The sequence below is a fragment of the Wyeomyia smithii genome, chromosome 1 (genome assembly GCF_029784165.1).
Source record: "Wyeomyia smithii strain HCP4-BCI-WySm-NY-G18 chromosome 1, ASM2978416v1, whole genome shotgun sequence".
NCBI classification, from domain to species: Eukaryota; Metazoa; Arthropoda; class Insecta; order Diptera; family Culicidae; genus Wyeomyia; species Wyeomyia smithii.
Window position 1 is genome coordinate 164,425,315 of NC_073694.1, and position 16,528 is coordinate 164,441,842.

Consider the following 16,528-nt stretch of genomic DNA (forward strand, 5'->3'; position numbering starts at 1 on the left):
GTAACATTTCCATGCGGGTCATGAAATGGACTCTAACTCGTTTTCGTATCCGAAGAGAATAAACAGCAGTTTGTGGCAATGCGTATACGGACCCGGTCTACCGTAGACAAACGGGTAACGCCTCCGTGTTGAGGTGCTTTTGCTGGGCAGAACGCCGACCTACTTTGAGGCAAAATGACAGCGGACCGCTCGATATGTACAGTTATTGTACGACACAGTATATTGTATTCGATTCGAAGAAGCGAACGCATCTGATTACGATGTTGAAAATCATGGCGTTATCAGGTCGATATATATAAATGTTTAAAATTGCTGTTGCCGTGAATCAACGGTCAGTTGCCTAATAAGTAGCGATAACGAGAGAGAAGACAGAAGTCAGGCAGGGCAAAGTATTTTGATGGGTACATACTTTTTTAATCAAATGCAGTGTTCTTTTATACAAATAACAATAACTTCTAATGTTGAACAAATATTATAATCACAACGTTTTCTACTTGTATTTAGAACAAATTATGAATCACAAGAAAAGACTCGATTCGACCAAAGGAAACATCAATCTGCAACACGCTAAAAACTCTTACCTTTCCACACTCGAAGCGCTCCACCGCTCTGTCAGGGAGCCACGCGCGAATCATCGCCCACGCGATATCTGCGCCGTCCTCGAAAACCGATTTTTGAAGATCCCATCAACCGTGAGGATGAGCGACTATTTATGTACGTTGATCATCTGTACCGCACACCGAATACCGACCGATGATACGCGCTATTTGTTTACTCTAGTGTATGTTAATTTTCCAAAACGACTTGCCAATCCATCCATCAATACGAGCCGTCCCCGACCACGCAGTCGAAGCGCACTGGCCACGGCTGAGTTATGACGAAGTGTATCCAGATGGTAGAGAAGAAGAAAAAATCCGCCAAATATCCAAAGTTTGCCAGAAATGTTCGTCACTAGAATTAGCACCGGCCGAACTCGAGCGCAGCGAGTCATAACATATGGAATTAGACATAACAAAGTTTAACCAAACGATTTTACCTCCTAGACACGGCAAAGTGAGAATATACAGTAAATACAAACTACTATCGACTTTGTTTCTCGTTTTCAGCGCAAACTTGTTCGGCGCAAAACAGGCGTCTGGACCCTTCATGCATTAATAGAGTATTGGCGAAGCTCGATGTAGAGATTCCCACGTCTTTTATTTAGTGTTGTGTCTTCTTATGTTTTAACCGACACCTGTCGGTACGTTTGCCCCCGATCGGCTGTCAACGGATTTGTCTTCCCACGATTATTTCATGTCGAGCTGGAGATCAGCGACGCTCCGGCTGAGATAAAATTATGCTACATAGATGCGTTGGATGTTTCTGGTATTACCTAATCGAATGCAAAATCGATCCAGAGCAGCATGTACTTTTGAAAAAAGAAAAATGTAACTTCTGTAAAATATCAAGCTGCACAATGCACTCTCTCTTGAGCCGACTTTCTATTAACGATAATAAATATGTTTAGCATCTAAACGATTTGTTCGATCGGTATGATGTCATCGGCAAAGTTGTAGATAATAATTGTTTCCTTTAAAAAAAAAAATATCCTGCAAAATACTACAAGGTATACAGCCCTAGGGGTTGTATGAAATGGTGACGTAGGACTAAATGTATATATTATATGCTGCGATAAACTGTTCATGGGCAACACAACCGTTTATATTTGATGGTCGTTATTGTAAAACTAACGATGCATGAATACATGAAAATGAATACATGATTTTTTTACACTAGTAGTAGTTGCAAAAATTCTCATAACTCTTATCTTCAAGCATCTATAGTTCTGTAAAAAATCGATTCCATAATCTTCAGTTAGAAATTCGTGCTACAGAACGCTGATGATCGCACCATCGGTAGCATTAAATATTTTGCTTGACCGCGCATAATCCAGTAGCTCTGCCAGCTAAATATTCTGCTCTCGTTTCTCAATATCGTGTACCTCTAATAGCTATACTCCAGTCGCTATTGTGTAACAAACTAGACTGAAGCTGAATTTTCTACACGCAGTCTTTTGTATCAAGTTCAGCTTAGATTTTTGCCATTAGGGTATGGCCACGCCGCTTAGAGAAAGACAAACGGAACAAAACACTTTGTTGAGTCAAAATATGTAGGTAGTGGAATTTATTCCGTCCATGTTGTTGTTATCCGTGCTCGGGAAGCAAGCCAATAGTGAGGGAAATATATAGGAAAGCTTGACCTTGACTTTTCACCTTTTTTTATTAAGCAGTAAAGCAACAATGTTAAACATTATATCAAACAATTGTTACACATTTTTACGTAGAACTACGTTTTTCTTTAGCCTACCACTTAGGGATGTAAATAGAAAAACTATTAACGAAAAGGGGACGAAAAATGTCCCTTTTTAAATGCCTTGTTGAAACGAAAATAACGTCCTCGGGTTGGATGCTTGCTGCCTTTCCCTAATAAGGTCGACAGAATAGTATAACTAGTTGGCCGCATCGTAGCGAATTGCGGAAGTAGCAGCAGTGGGTTGCGCCAAAAAACAAATCACATCACGTATCTAAGCAGCAGCGAGGTATGAGCACCAAACGTCTCGATATGCCTCAAGCGCTTTGGTCTTCTTCCCGCAATAAAGTTTTGTTTTATTTTGGCAACAACACATTCTGTGCTGAATCCAAGAAAACACAATCTGTCGCGGCCAACATATTTACTGAATGCGAAAACAGCTTTTAAAGATTTTGAACAGAAAAATGTCTTTCTCAAGGCAAATAAACAAGTAATTGAAGGTTAATGTTTTTTGGCAATAACATAAGCTTTCTGTGCTGGATCCTAGCAATCGAATTCTGTCACGATCATAAAATTTACTTTATTTATTTATCTTATGCCCCCCACTATTGAGGCAGCACAAAAGCTGCGATCAGCATAACCGATTTTGAACAATAAACTGCCCTGTTCTGTTAGAACGCCTTAGCAAAGGTGATTAATTCGACTTTACAGGAATAAATTGAAGTCGATTCAATCAATCAACATGAACAGAATTTTGTCGTCTCCCAGCTGCTCAGTTGCAGCATGATGCAACACGCAACAGTGAGCAAACGAAATCGCTTGATGTTACAAACCGCAACACGATACGGGTTAAAATCTCTGCGTGAGTGAGAGCACCATCGGTGTTTATTCGCTGGATACGAAAATCAAATGCGAATTGTGGAATAATTCGTTTAAAGAACATTAGAGAATGGTAAAATTGAACAAAAAGGTGTGGCCTATTTCGTTGCAACCTTCAGCTATAAAAGTGTGTTTCTGGTAAAACCAGCTACATTCGTTAGTCGGAAGGTGAGCTGGCTAGACCGTCCACAACGTTGACAGCAGTAGCAGCAGATATCAGCACTCAGCAGTAACAGCGGATTGCAGCGGGTTGCGCCTGTGGCTGCCTTCAAATTAAACAAATCACTTGCGCTCTGTATGGTCATCATGTCTCAGGAGCAGCGCGGTTCTTCTCACTTTTCAGCGTGTGTCGTCAGACTGCCGTTATTGCCCCACTACTGAGGCAGCATAAAGGTTGCCATCAGCAAATCCAATTTTGAGCAGCGAAATGCCTTTTTCAAGGCAAATATAATAAAGTATTTGAAGGTAAATCATTTTTTGACAACTCAAACGAGCAATCTGTGCTGGATATTAGAAATTTAAATCTGTAGCGGCCGTCTAATTTACTGAACGTGAAACAGCTTTTTCAGCTCGTGTTTTCAGTGTCTTTATTCCCCCACTGTTGAGGCAGCACAAAACAACTTTATGACTCATTAATGAAACACTTGCAACAATGCATTTGTTGATAGTGTGCGTGGTCGTGTCTTGGATACAACCTCCTATTTTTATCTATTCACTGACATATAAAAGATGCATTAAGTCGTTCGCATGCTATAATCGTTTGAAATCTGACGCAACATTTGCCAGTTCCATTTTCAATTTCACAAAATGTAATCTAGTATAGAAAACAAATTTCTATGAATGAATAAAATTTCCATATAAAAAACGGCATGTTTGATTGAACTGGTGTCTTGAGCAAAGTTGTAGGTAATAAATTTGCGATCCAAAAAATAAATAATATAAAATACAATTTCCCAAATTGTCACAAAATATTAACCGTCTCAAAAAGCCTATTTTTGAAAAATCATTTTTTTTTTCAAACATTAAAGATGACAATATGTACTAATATCTGTCAAAATTTGTTGATGGTAAAATGAAAAACAAAAAAGTTATGAACGTTTGAGTATTTCGCCATTTTCACTCTGAACATTACAATGCTAAAGATTTATCACTAAGAGCATGATATCAATCCAATGCGCTGCTTTTGTACCATAATAAATCATTTATATACTGGCCCTGTAGGAATTGAATATGCGTAACTCACCGGCGAACCATGTTATCAGAAGGTTATAAAAATAAGATGAACACACAGAATCGGGAGCTGAAAGAGAGAGTAGAGATATGTTTCGTTTAAAATTGCCATCAAAAGATTGTCATCAGAATCTACCATTACAAAATTGCCATCGGAAAATTGTCATCAAAAAATTGTCATAAAATAACTCTCGTCAAAAAATTATCATCAAAAAATGGCATTAAAAAATTGCCATGAAAAAATTGTGATTAGAAAATTTTCATGAAAACATCGCTCATGAAAAAAAACAGCCATCAAACCTCAACAATTTTTCATGAACCTTTCATGAAAAATTGTCATAAAACGTTGCCATAAAAAGTCATTGAATGCCATCAAAAAATTTCTATAAAAAATTACTCTCAAAAAATTGTCATCAGAAACTACTGTCAAAAAATTCCCATCAAAAACTGCTGTCAAAAAATTCCCATAAAAAATTGAAAAAATCTATGATATGATGTTGAATGATCACGAAGAGAAATTGAGAGTAGTCAATGCTGTAGGCATGTCATTGGAACGCGTGGGCAATATCGTGCATTCAGTTCTGGGCATGAAGAAGCTCTGCGCGCGATGGGCGTCGGGTTTGCTAACAGTGGACCAAAAACGAATTCGTGTGACGACTTCCCAGTAGAATTTGGCATTATTTTTGCGTAACTCGATCGAGTTTTAGCGCCGATTTATAACCATGGATGAAACCTGGATCCATTACTACACTCCTGAGTCATCGAAACAGGCGAAACAGTGGGTTTTACCGTGCCAAAGTGCTCCGAAGCGTTCAAAAATGCAACAATGGGCCGGAAAGGCTATGGTCTCCGAATTTTGGGATGCACATGGCATAATATTCGTGGACTATCTCGAAAAAGAAATTATCGGACCGATTGAAAATCGAAATCGCGGAACGCTTTATCATCACGACAATGCGCCTGTTCATTCATGCTCAGTTGCACAAGCAAAATAGCATAAAATCGGCTTCGAATTGGTTCTTCAGCCACCGTATTTTACTCACCTTTTTACCCAAATCTCAGCTTTTTACCCAAATGAGGAGCTCATGGCAGAAACTGAGGCGTATTTTGGAGACCTTTCTATCGAGTACTTTTCGGACGGTATCAGAAAGTTAAAAAATCGTTGGATTCGCTGTATCGTCCTGAAAGGAGAGTATGCTAGAAAAAAAAAATAAAACCGACTTTTGCCAAAGAAACGTCTCCGTGTTTCATTTCCCAGGTACTTATCAGACTGCCTAGTATCCCAGCTTGTGCCACGAGAGGGTAGGGGAAGGAGTTACTGGGCGGAATGCTGCTATTTTATGCCTGCAAGTACATTTATATATTTTATATATCTAAATCAGGGATGTTACGGATGTGATTTTGCAGATGCGGATGCGGATATGTGATTACGGATGCAGATGTCAATTTTCATGCGGATGTTCCGCATTTACGGATGCGGATATCCGTTTATTTTGCGTATTTCGCGTGAGCATGTCCCTCCCCAGTGTAAAAGTTATTTAAGCTAGCAGCAAACACACCAAGGAAAATTTTTCGACAAAATTTTATTAAGCGATATTTTTTCTCAGCATGATGTGGATGCGAATGCGGATGTCAATTTTCATGCGGATGTTCCGCGTTTACGGATGCGGATGCGGATAAACGTAACATCCCAAATCTAAATATACTATATTTGCATACAGGACTATAGCGGTAGGGTTTGTTCCACTTAGTATTTAACCGTTTCCTTTTATTTACTGTAGCGCCTCTAGTTGTCGTACTGACAAACTAATGACAGCGTAACTGAGGTTTGTTTACTTTGTGGTAAAAATTACATCAGGATTGGTACACGCGTTGAAAAATCATCCAAGATGGAACGCGGGAGACAAGAAAAAATTATGCACATCTACGTTGAAAACTCAAAATGGTCAGGAGGAATGATCGCCACGGCTCTCTACCGAAATTGTCTGTGAGTACCGTACTCAAACGTTACCGGGACACTTTGACGGTGGATCGCTCTCAACAATACAAACGAAGAAGTGGAACATTGGACCGAAAACTACGGTGACCATCACCAGGGTCGTCGGGAATAATCCTGGGGTCTTCCTCCGTGATTAGGCGAGAAGTACAGTTCATCGAATCTGTATGCGTAAAGGATTACGGTCCTATCATGCCAGCAAACAATCCAACAAGATGCTGAAACAGAACCTGGTTGCCAAAACCCGAATAAGAAAGCTATATGAGCAAGTCCCGGCAAAGTACAACGGCTGTATTTTGAAGGACGATGAAATCGTCAAACTGGACTCATGTTTAGCTGTGGAAAGAAGACCAAAGTTTTCTTCACTGGAGCAACCATAAATGGATAAGTTTACAAGGAAAAGTGTCTTAAGAAGATAGTTTTGCCGTTCATCCTGCCACACGAAGGCCCGGGAAGTTCTGGGCCGATCTAGCTAGCATCATCTAGCATCACTTGACTTCTAAATTTTGATTGCAGCTTAACAATTACACTTGCTGTTTTGAACAACGAAACTAATAAATACGGGTAGAGAAAAGATCTATCCACAATATGCAAAACAGTTTGTGTCAATTGTGCATGTAGTTGCTGAGTATTACAAGTTTGAAGGTCATTTTTCGAGATAAAATCTGTTTTCTCTCCGCCGGAAATGCGTTAATTCACCAAACTGCCCACAATTTCGTCCCATCGAAAGATATTGGGCAATAGCCAAGCGTAACTTGAAGAGGTATGGCAAACAGGGTTGATATTTGTTGACACTCCTGAGTGAAAGTGAAAAAAAGCATCCATAAACGTTATTTTTTTACAATCCTTTCAGAGTTCTCCCTTCCCGCTTTTTGCATGGAAGTGAACTGTCAAAACACCTCGTTATATTTCATGCGATGGAAGCAAGACAACAAAATCAGTTTATCAGTGGACTGTTTGTTTTTCTTTTTCGCTTTGAAGTGAAGATCATTTGGTTGGATTTGTCGTCAAATTTTATTCCGTAACCGTGAACGATGCGCGCGATCTATTTCATCTGAGTATAACAGCACGTTACTAGGACGAAAATCTAGGGTATCTGAAAGAGTGCTGTGATCATTGGAAGTGAAAATTGAAAATGATTGGCTGTAATTTTCGAAGAATTTTGCTGGGGAAAATTACTTTTATCAGCAATCCATCAAAACATCATCATGAAAAAATTGCCGATATGGTTGAGATTGCCACTGTGCAGAAAGTGATGGGAGGTATTCGACGAAAAGCTCGAGAATTCATCAGAACAGCAGAAAAATAATTTTTCCTGTACTTTTTCCTTGAAGTTTAATGAAAACCCTGCAAAAACATATTTTTACCAATTTTTTTTTTCATGAAGAAATCGGAAATTGTATGCGGCCAAATTCTAAATGGTTCTATCATTGGATGTTCTCTAGGAGTTGTACTTCAAAATATAACAATATTTTTTCTCAGATTTTTGACATTTTAAAACCCAGTTTGGTACAGACGTACGTCAGTAGCAAGATGCATACATATAGCGAAACCAAGCTTGTCCCGACAATCAGACCTTTTTGGTAGCTCAAATTTTAGGTGACTGAAACAAAAACAATGCTTGGCAGTGAATGTCTGGAACCAGAAATTGAAAAACGGCGTAATTTATTGTCATAATACTGCCATTATCTATCTGCTTACATCATACAGCCTAGTTTTGCATGCGTACGAAGTTCATGAATAATTTCATGTTCTCCTACTGTATGGCATTATCACTGACAGGGAAGATTCATCTAATTTGACCCGAAGAGAACGACGTTCGGTTCGGTTTTCATCATAGAAATTATTGGTACGCCCAGTCCAGTATTCCTTCAACTCTTGATTTGCTTTTTTTCTGTAAATAGCGAAATGAAGCTTCACTATTATTATGTTATGTTTTGCCTTCTGCAAAAATCATATCATGAGAACTCTGTGAACAACAGTTTTCTAATAATAGTCTATTCTACGGTCCATTAACATATATTGCAACAACGGTCTCCTTGGGTGAACAGCATGGCGATCCATTCTGCCAAAATAGAGATGCTGTATTACCCATTTTGCGGTACAATAATATATACCGGTTTAAATTTGACTTTTCGATTAGTTCACCTCAACTTCACCCGGTCAGTTTAAAATTAAATTGCCTTAAGAGAATCTATACCAAACACAACACCCCTAGTGCCCTTTGAGAGCATTGCTTTCCCCCTTACCTACGCAGGCTGGCTCTGACGCCATACCCTCCTGTCACCCGTGAGCCGAGTGCAACGAGCAAGAAAACATGATCTATATTTAAAGTAACACTTGTACAAACAGGCAACATCCGTTGGCGTTTGCCAACCGATTGAGAAGATAAACGGCTGTCCTACTATTATTTTTGATCGGCTGTGGATCGCAAGGTGGAATGAGGCTTCCAAATTGGTTACTACTGTTTTCGTAGTCAACAAAGGAGCTGCTCCCAGGGGAGTCACGTTACAACTCGAAAGAGAAAGTGTTTTCAACTTGAGATAATCGTTAATTGCAATAATTTCTAATTTTGGGAAACTTTTAATTGAAGCACCTAGTTCATGAGTTGGAAAGCTGTTGGTATTTCTATTAACTTATCTGGAACGCATGATAGCGAATTCTAACTAATTTGCTTTCCTCAGCTGCTCACCGCAATCCACACGGTTGTTGAGTGAAACTTCTTTAACACGGGCAGTGCTACGCGTGGTTGTGTAATTCCACCATTTTTTTCCGTTTCCGCCGGCTTGCACACAATTAACGAAGATTTTGCTTCATGGTCGTGCCATCACTTGAATCAACAGTAGCTAGAAATATAGATCGATCCTTTCTGATTGCTGTTCTCATAAACAGAGCAAGACTAATTCCTGAAAGCCAACAGAATCATTCGTTTGTACCTGATGATGAAACCAGCTCTTCTAGGAAAAGAAACCACTTTCTAAACGCTTCCGGTTTTGGAAATTTTCACATTTACGCAAGTCCGTATTTCGATCCTTTCGGTAAATTAAATAATGTTTTGTTGGTTTGAGACGCGCGGCTGAAACATTAAAGAGCTTTTGAACAAATTGTGGGAAGTTGAATTTTATTTAAAATACAGGTTACATTGCTTGTAGCCATTTGAATCACTGATTCCACGTAGTAAGTGATAGATTTACCAAAATATTAATAATTGAAAAAATATCCCGAATTTACCACTTTCCCTTTTTATCACCCAGAACAACATTAGGGCGGTGATCACAATACCAACCAATACGTTTATTACTTAAAAGTTCTATGCTAAACAAAAGATGAAAATATGAAGTGCAAAATTTGCCCCACAGCTGGTTCAAATTAATACCGCTGAGTAGAGGAGTAGTTGTTCGAGGTGAATCATTATTAGCGATGAGCATATTGGCTCTGCAGTCGAGAAGTAAATATACTGCACTTCAAGTAGAACAATATTTGACTAGCATAAATATCCGATGCCAGTCTGAAGCGCTGCAGCGGGCTTATGATTTCCGATATTGCGGCTATAGAGTACTTGAAAGTTCCGTTGCGTAAACAAAACATGGGAAAATGAAATAAACCTGTTGGTTTTGAATAACACCGTACCTACTTGCGAAAAGGTAAAACTGCACCAAGTGTGTCTAAGTGTAGTCATGCATCCTATAAGTACTAGTACTATAATGTGAATGAATTGCTAAAATTTATGAAACATGATGTACTACACGCAAAACTTTTCCTTATTACTTTAGAAGCAATAGCGCAAAATTACCTTTTAGGTAACAAATCCATTACTTAAAAAGCAACAAAATTCTTCCCCAGTCAAGTAACAACACATACTGTCATATATTTGGCACGTGTTATGAGAGTACGACTATCTAATAATGGTCGTTTCACCCACATGCAACGTTTTTTCTGTCGAAAAATGCTCCCTTTCCACCTCAAGTCAAAAAAAATCACACACCGTCGCATAAGTTGCACATGTTACAAGTTTTTTCAATCTCCGATTCATCCGGTGGGCGTGTATTAGTTCGCTTGTTGTATGCATACGGAGTAGCGAAAAAATATGACAAGAGCTGCCAAGCAACATTTTCCCCGTCATAGAGTATGCAAACGTTGATGATTTCAAAGACTTGAAATGCGCCTTAAAATGACATCACGATCTGTAAACTGCGTTAGAGAAATATAAAAACATTCGCTTTCTTGCAAGCTATTTACAGCACATAATCATTGGTTCATGGAAACTCATTTGGGACCTGTTTGAATATACAAAACTCGTGCCCATCCAGAACAATATTCGCAACTTCGGCAACTCTGGTCAGACAGTATTACATATTTCCATTTCAAGTAAACACTGGGGGACGAAACGAAAGTGTTTCTAATTGGACATTTGAGGTTGACGGTTGAGATTCTGATTGTGTGTGGATGAAGGGAGACAAAAATGAACCAGATCGTTGCATCAATACAAATGCAGCGAGTGAAGTCTTGCCAACACATGCATTGCGGTGCTTGGCTGTATGTTCTCCTGCAGAAACACATACAAGCGTGTGGCCGTCATAATTTTTATTACTTTTTGTTTGTTACTTTTTGTGTATAATGCGCAGTCATAAGACACAAAAAGTAATAAAAAATTGCCCAAAAGTAATAAAATATTTCCCGTTTGCGTTGGGTGTATAAACTCTTATATTAGCTTCATAACTGTAGAATAATATATTACAGCAGTTACGTAATAAGACACTTCTCTGGGCCAATTGATCATGGTAATTAATTACCAAACAGTGCAAACTACTGTCCTAATAGGAATATTCAATATTCCATTCTGGCCAGCAGCCAGCAGCCTTAGTGAATTCAGAGCCGTTCAATTAATAACCTGTTCGCGTGTCGTTCGAGCCATAATCGTGGCACCACGCATCAAGCAACCCTAGAAGGCACTCTCAGATGTGCACACCGTGACCTGAGTCAAGCCAACCGGTCAAAGCAGACCCGGCGATGCACAATCTCCCGGCTTCCAGCTTTCTCTAGCACGTTCTTGCAATTTGTAGCAGTAGTAGCTTGTAACTAATAATCACTTTATTAGTCGACCCTCCTTATACAAACATCAAAGTGCTACTGCGCGCTGCAAATGGAAGTCTTATTAAATATTCAACCAGGCAAACTCCGATATCGAGTCACTGCCGGGTTGAACTGAACGGCTTCAGTAATCTTCTGCAGCAAAGCTCCTGCAAAGATGTCCCGTTGCATCCGTTTGCATCGGGGTGATAACATTATGACGAATGATCTAATGCTAGGAATCATTTTATTAAACGTGTTACTTCTCGATAAGAGCAGTCCAGTTTAAGATTTATTTTTCAACAAAGTAAAATTTTCGCAGACATTCATACTAAGGTATGAAATCTCATTCGATAACTTTTTTTTGATTGCCGAGTTTCAGATCCCTATTTTGTGACGATGTGATTCTGATTACCAACGTTGTTGACTGTTTGGAAATCTAAATAAAAGAAATCCATCATTTATTTCACCAACTCTAAAACATTTCTTCTCCTCTTTCTTCCAGCTACACTCCACAAACGACAACCCTCGAGTTACTAAGCCAAAGTTTGGTAAGTCAGAGCTGTTTCAACATTCAAACAATGAACGGTATATTCCACGGAAATTAATCAGTGGCTCTGTGATGCTTACCTTTGTTCTTCATGTTTTCCCCTCCGGCCTGCTTAGTGACTGGTCGGGTTGGGTAAACTGTTCATTGGCAACCACGCAAACTCCCACTATCGAGAAGAACTTCTCCAAAAAGCAACCAATCCTTAATCCCAGATGGGATTAACCTCGCTTCCGGTGGATTGACGCGGTGCGAACAATCACTGTTTCAGACCAATCTCTCTGCCCACTTCGGGGGATTTGCAAGCGTTGTTGTGATGAAAACCTTAAATCCAATTTCCTTTCCGAGAATGCTTGAATGGAAAATAGATTGAAACCACATCTAAGAGCAACACAAACGTTGGCTACAGATTCGAATGAAGTGGCAACCTACTTTTTAGAAGCGTTAATTATTAACCCAGGGGTCGTATTCCGACTGAGAGTGCATTGCAAGACTTTTCCGAAAAGATATCATATTTTTAAATTATAGTCTCTTTTTTATTATCGAAATTAAGTTTTTCCCTAATCGCAGAGCAATGGCTAATGAAACCAATAATTAGTAAAAAATATAAATGTTTGATATTACATGTGGTTATTCAACAATTATTTACACCGAAATTGCATAGCACAATTGAATACGTAGTAGTTAAATAGTACCCTTTTTAGCTCGGGATGACCAACTGTAGAGCTGCTGTATCGTAGCACGGATCAACTGAGTGGGCTTCTTTTGTTAGACATCATATAGTTCTCTATAACAATATGCTTCAGGCCATATACTCTTGCTACCCTTGCTTATTATAGTACAGATTAGCGCAACAGTTAACAGCTCGGCTGGAACCTTTTCGGAGTTTAGGAGTTAAACATTTTTTCTTGGTAAAATTCACCTCTTTGCAATTCTATCATTTGGTTAAAAATTTGATGAGGTGGTATTTTTTTCTTCGACTCATGAGCAAGAATGTGAAAAATCACATCACATAACAATACTACGGGAATCGCATCTGAAAGTGTTCTTCATTAGTTTTTGATGCCAGTTAAACCAGCGTAATGAAAATTAAACATTCCTAGGCAAGCGAGAAGAAGTTTCACCGTTTTGAGCTCAGTTTTTGTCCGATTTAAGATCTGTTTTTTTTTAAAGAAGGGTAAGAAGATGCTAATATGTGGACAAACTCTTAGATTTTTGATATTTGGTCTTAAAACAAAATGGCTTCGAAAAAACATCGAAAATTTCCGATTTCTCGAAAATTCAAAATGGCATAGAATCCAAGGCAAAAAAATTGTTGCACTGTGTTATTAATAGTTGAACTGAAATTTTGTACCAGTGCCAAATCACGATTAATATGGAAACAAGATAAAAATAAGAATACAGCTGAGATAATTACTATAAACTAAAGAAAGCTGAAAACGCACAGTCCAGGGCGGTTTAAAGAAAAACTGCCAAAGGATTCCACCAGCTTATAATTAACTCCGAACTGTTCCGAGTCGATGGTTTAATGTCCAACAAAATTAATTTGCGAAATGCGAAATTAAGTAGAATCACCACTTATATTGGTCGATTATAACCACTAAATCGATTTTGACGATTCTAAAAAAGTGTAGCGAATGGCGAGTATCTGAGGAGCTCGCACAAAAATAGTAGGAGGGTGGTATTCAAGACACGACCGCATGACGTTGACTACCGTATTCCTATACTCAAGCATGGAAATTTTCACTCACTACCAATATTTCATGCAAATGTGTTCTTTGATTCATCAGGTATCGTTCAACTATTTCCACTCGCGTACAAGTTTCCCATAGAAACGCTGCTGATTGTTTTTCGCTTCTAAAAGTTCCAAATAGGGTAAAACTGCCTTTAATGGACCACTTAGTAGTGTGCAATTTTGCTAGAAAAAGTGTAAATATCTAAACTGAATTAAGTATTTCATTATGTATAAACATGAAGTAACATGTTTATCATGTTTTCTGCATGAAAAACAACGAGATAATACCTCTATTTTCTTATAATGAAAGAAATAAATCATCGTTTCAGTTACCTTTGATGGGCCACCGTTTCCTTATTTGGACCACAACAATTTCTCAATTTAAGCCAGGTCTAAATAATACATTTCGTCAACCGTAGCTGCCGCTCTTGAAATTAACTCTGGCTTACGCACTGAGAGTTCTGGATCTGGATCAACTGTAGACTGCAGCCGTTCTTTCGTAATAGGGAATCCTTTACGTGCCATCCGCGTTATCCAGCGAACAATTGAATCCTCTTCAGCGGCAGTCAATGCAGTTGGTTTACCTTTTCGTGGTATTCCTGACCACTTGCTGCTTGCACGGAACATTACGTTGGATCGTGGAACATTGGAGCGCCTGCAAGCTTCTCTAGTCGAAACACCACTTTTTATCGCTTGAAATCACTCAGTAACAGCTGCTTCAGTATATTTTATCAATTTCCGGCGTTTTTCCAATTTTAGCAGCAGTTTTATACAATAACACGATCATAACAAATTTATGGTAACTATGGTAACTATGATTCGCGGCCTTATTTCGTAATAGCTCTTGTTCGAAATGAAGCATGCCGGAATAAGGAAAACAGTATTATTTCCACCCTTAATTGGGCCACTATTTTTTTCAATATTTTAAGTGTTTTTCTAGTGAAATTTATTGCTTATCTTTCAAAGACACTCTTATCCTTCCCGTTCATCAAAAATCTGATTATTTTCGCTCAGAAAGTGTGATGTCAGTACAGTTTTTGGTGAAGCCATTTCCTATGAAAACGTAAACGAACCATGGCAAACCAGGTAGCTGTTATTAAAAGACATTTTTTGCAGCATTAATGAAGAATATTATAGTAAACGTTTGTTGCAACATTTCCAATGAAGAACATTATTGAAGTTGTAAAAGCACAAATCAAAATAAGTATATTTCTAATGTGTCATTTTGTGTAAGAAGTTCAGGTGGTCCACTAAAGGAAGTGGTCTTTATACCATAGAAGGCGACTAAATGATTCAAACACGATAGTATTTATTGTATACAAGTTCACTTGCATTCAACGGTATCGCGAAAATCTCTGAGATATTATCGCCAGTGATACAAAATCAGGAATCCATATGAACGTTAGATTGCGTTCATCTGTTTGCTTACCGGAGCAAGTAGGTATCAACAATGCTTATGGGAATTGTAGCATAGTACATTAGCATGTGATATTTGAAATCACCAAAAATCATCGTGGTATACCCACAACCATGTCACGAACGTCATTCCCATACATTTTGCTTGAAGCCAATTTTCTCTGGCTCTCTGGCTCGATTTTACGTCAAAAGGCTGTCAGTGCTTTCGAAACAGCCAAATAAGCTTCGTTCATGCAAGATCAGCTGTTGCTGCAAGTGGTGTGTAGAAATCTAAAAAGCGAAGAATGTTTTTTATGTTTCGTTCGTTCTCTAGATGTTGTGCAGGACATAAATAGATATGTCCAGACATGTTTCAACACGTTCTGGATCATAAATTCAATATTCATATTGAATTGTATTCATTAGAACTTTTCACGCGAAAAAAATGTGCAACAGCCTATGCGGCACAATGAACGGAGCTTAAGATCATATCATTAACAGTAGCGCCATCATCATCGGCGGCGGCTTCAGGAAACAGTCGCCGTGACATGGGTCTAGGTATACCACGGTGAAAGCACGACGTGGATTAGCCGAGTTCGGGTGCAATCGTTTACGATTCTTTCGTGAAACACTCGCTATATTTTGCTCGCTCCGCTTACAGCAGGCGTTAGTGAAACATCAAAGCAGGCGATAGTGAAACATCAATCATCAAAGAAAGCTACCATATACACTACCCGTCATTAGTTTGGAATCGCTTTACTGAGTATTGCAACACCCAGCTTGAATATTGCAACACCCCGAAAAGTTTAGCATCACTTAAAATGAGCAGAATTATGTAACTCTATCTTTTGATTCTGAAAACCTAGAGAGATGTGGTCTTCAGCAAAGTTGCTCAGGAGGTCAAGGGGTTGTAATTGGCAGACGGTATAGTGCGAAGTTCAGCCGCAACGCCGCGCTAGTGTGCATGTAGTTTTGTACGTTATTTAGCTCAATAATCCCGCCATTTAGAGAGTTGCGATTTTCAGCAAAGTTGCTCAGGAGGTCAAAAGCTTGTAATTGGCGGGCAGTATAGTGCAAAATTAAGCCGCAATGCAGCTAGTGTGCATGTAGTTTTGAGAGTTTAGAATTCAGTTTAGTTCAATAATCCCATCATTTAGAGAGTTGCGATTTTCACCAAAGTTACTCAAAAGATCAAGAGCTTCTGGGGCTTGGCTAACAGTTTAGTCCGGAATTTTTCTTCAATGTGCTGCTAGTGTGCATAAAGTTTATAGTGTTTTCGAACTTTTTTATCTTGAACTCTGTATAGATAGTTGCAATATCCAGTAACACAGTAACACTTTTAATTTACGCAATTCTATAAGCACTGATTGTTTACACATGACGAAGT

At 38.7% G+C, this 16,528-nt stretch overlaps 1 protein-coding gene across 3 annotated transcripts in view; it reads left to right on the forward strand.

Moving 5' to 3' along the window:
* The window catches only part of LOC129717658 (5-hydroxytryptamine receptor 1-like), a 171,395-nt gene that overhangs the window by 54,305 nt on the left and 100,562 nt on the right, over positions 1-16,528 (forward strand). For 2 of the 3 annotated variants that reach the window (XM_055667731.1, XM_055667741.1), the window contains exon 2: positions 11,970-12,015. The exons of the other annotated variant lie outside the window; for it this stretch is intronic. The gene's annotated coding sequence lies outside the window, so the exon portion shown is untranslated. The remainder of the gene's footprint in view (positions 1-11,969; positions 12,016-16,528) is intronic. 3 annotated transcript variants of the gene reach the window in all.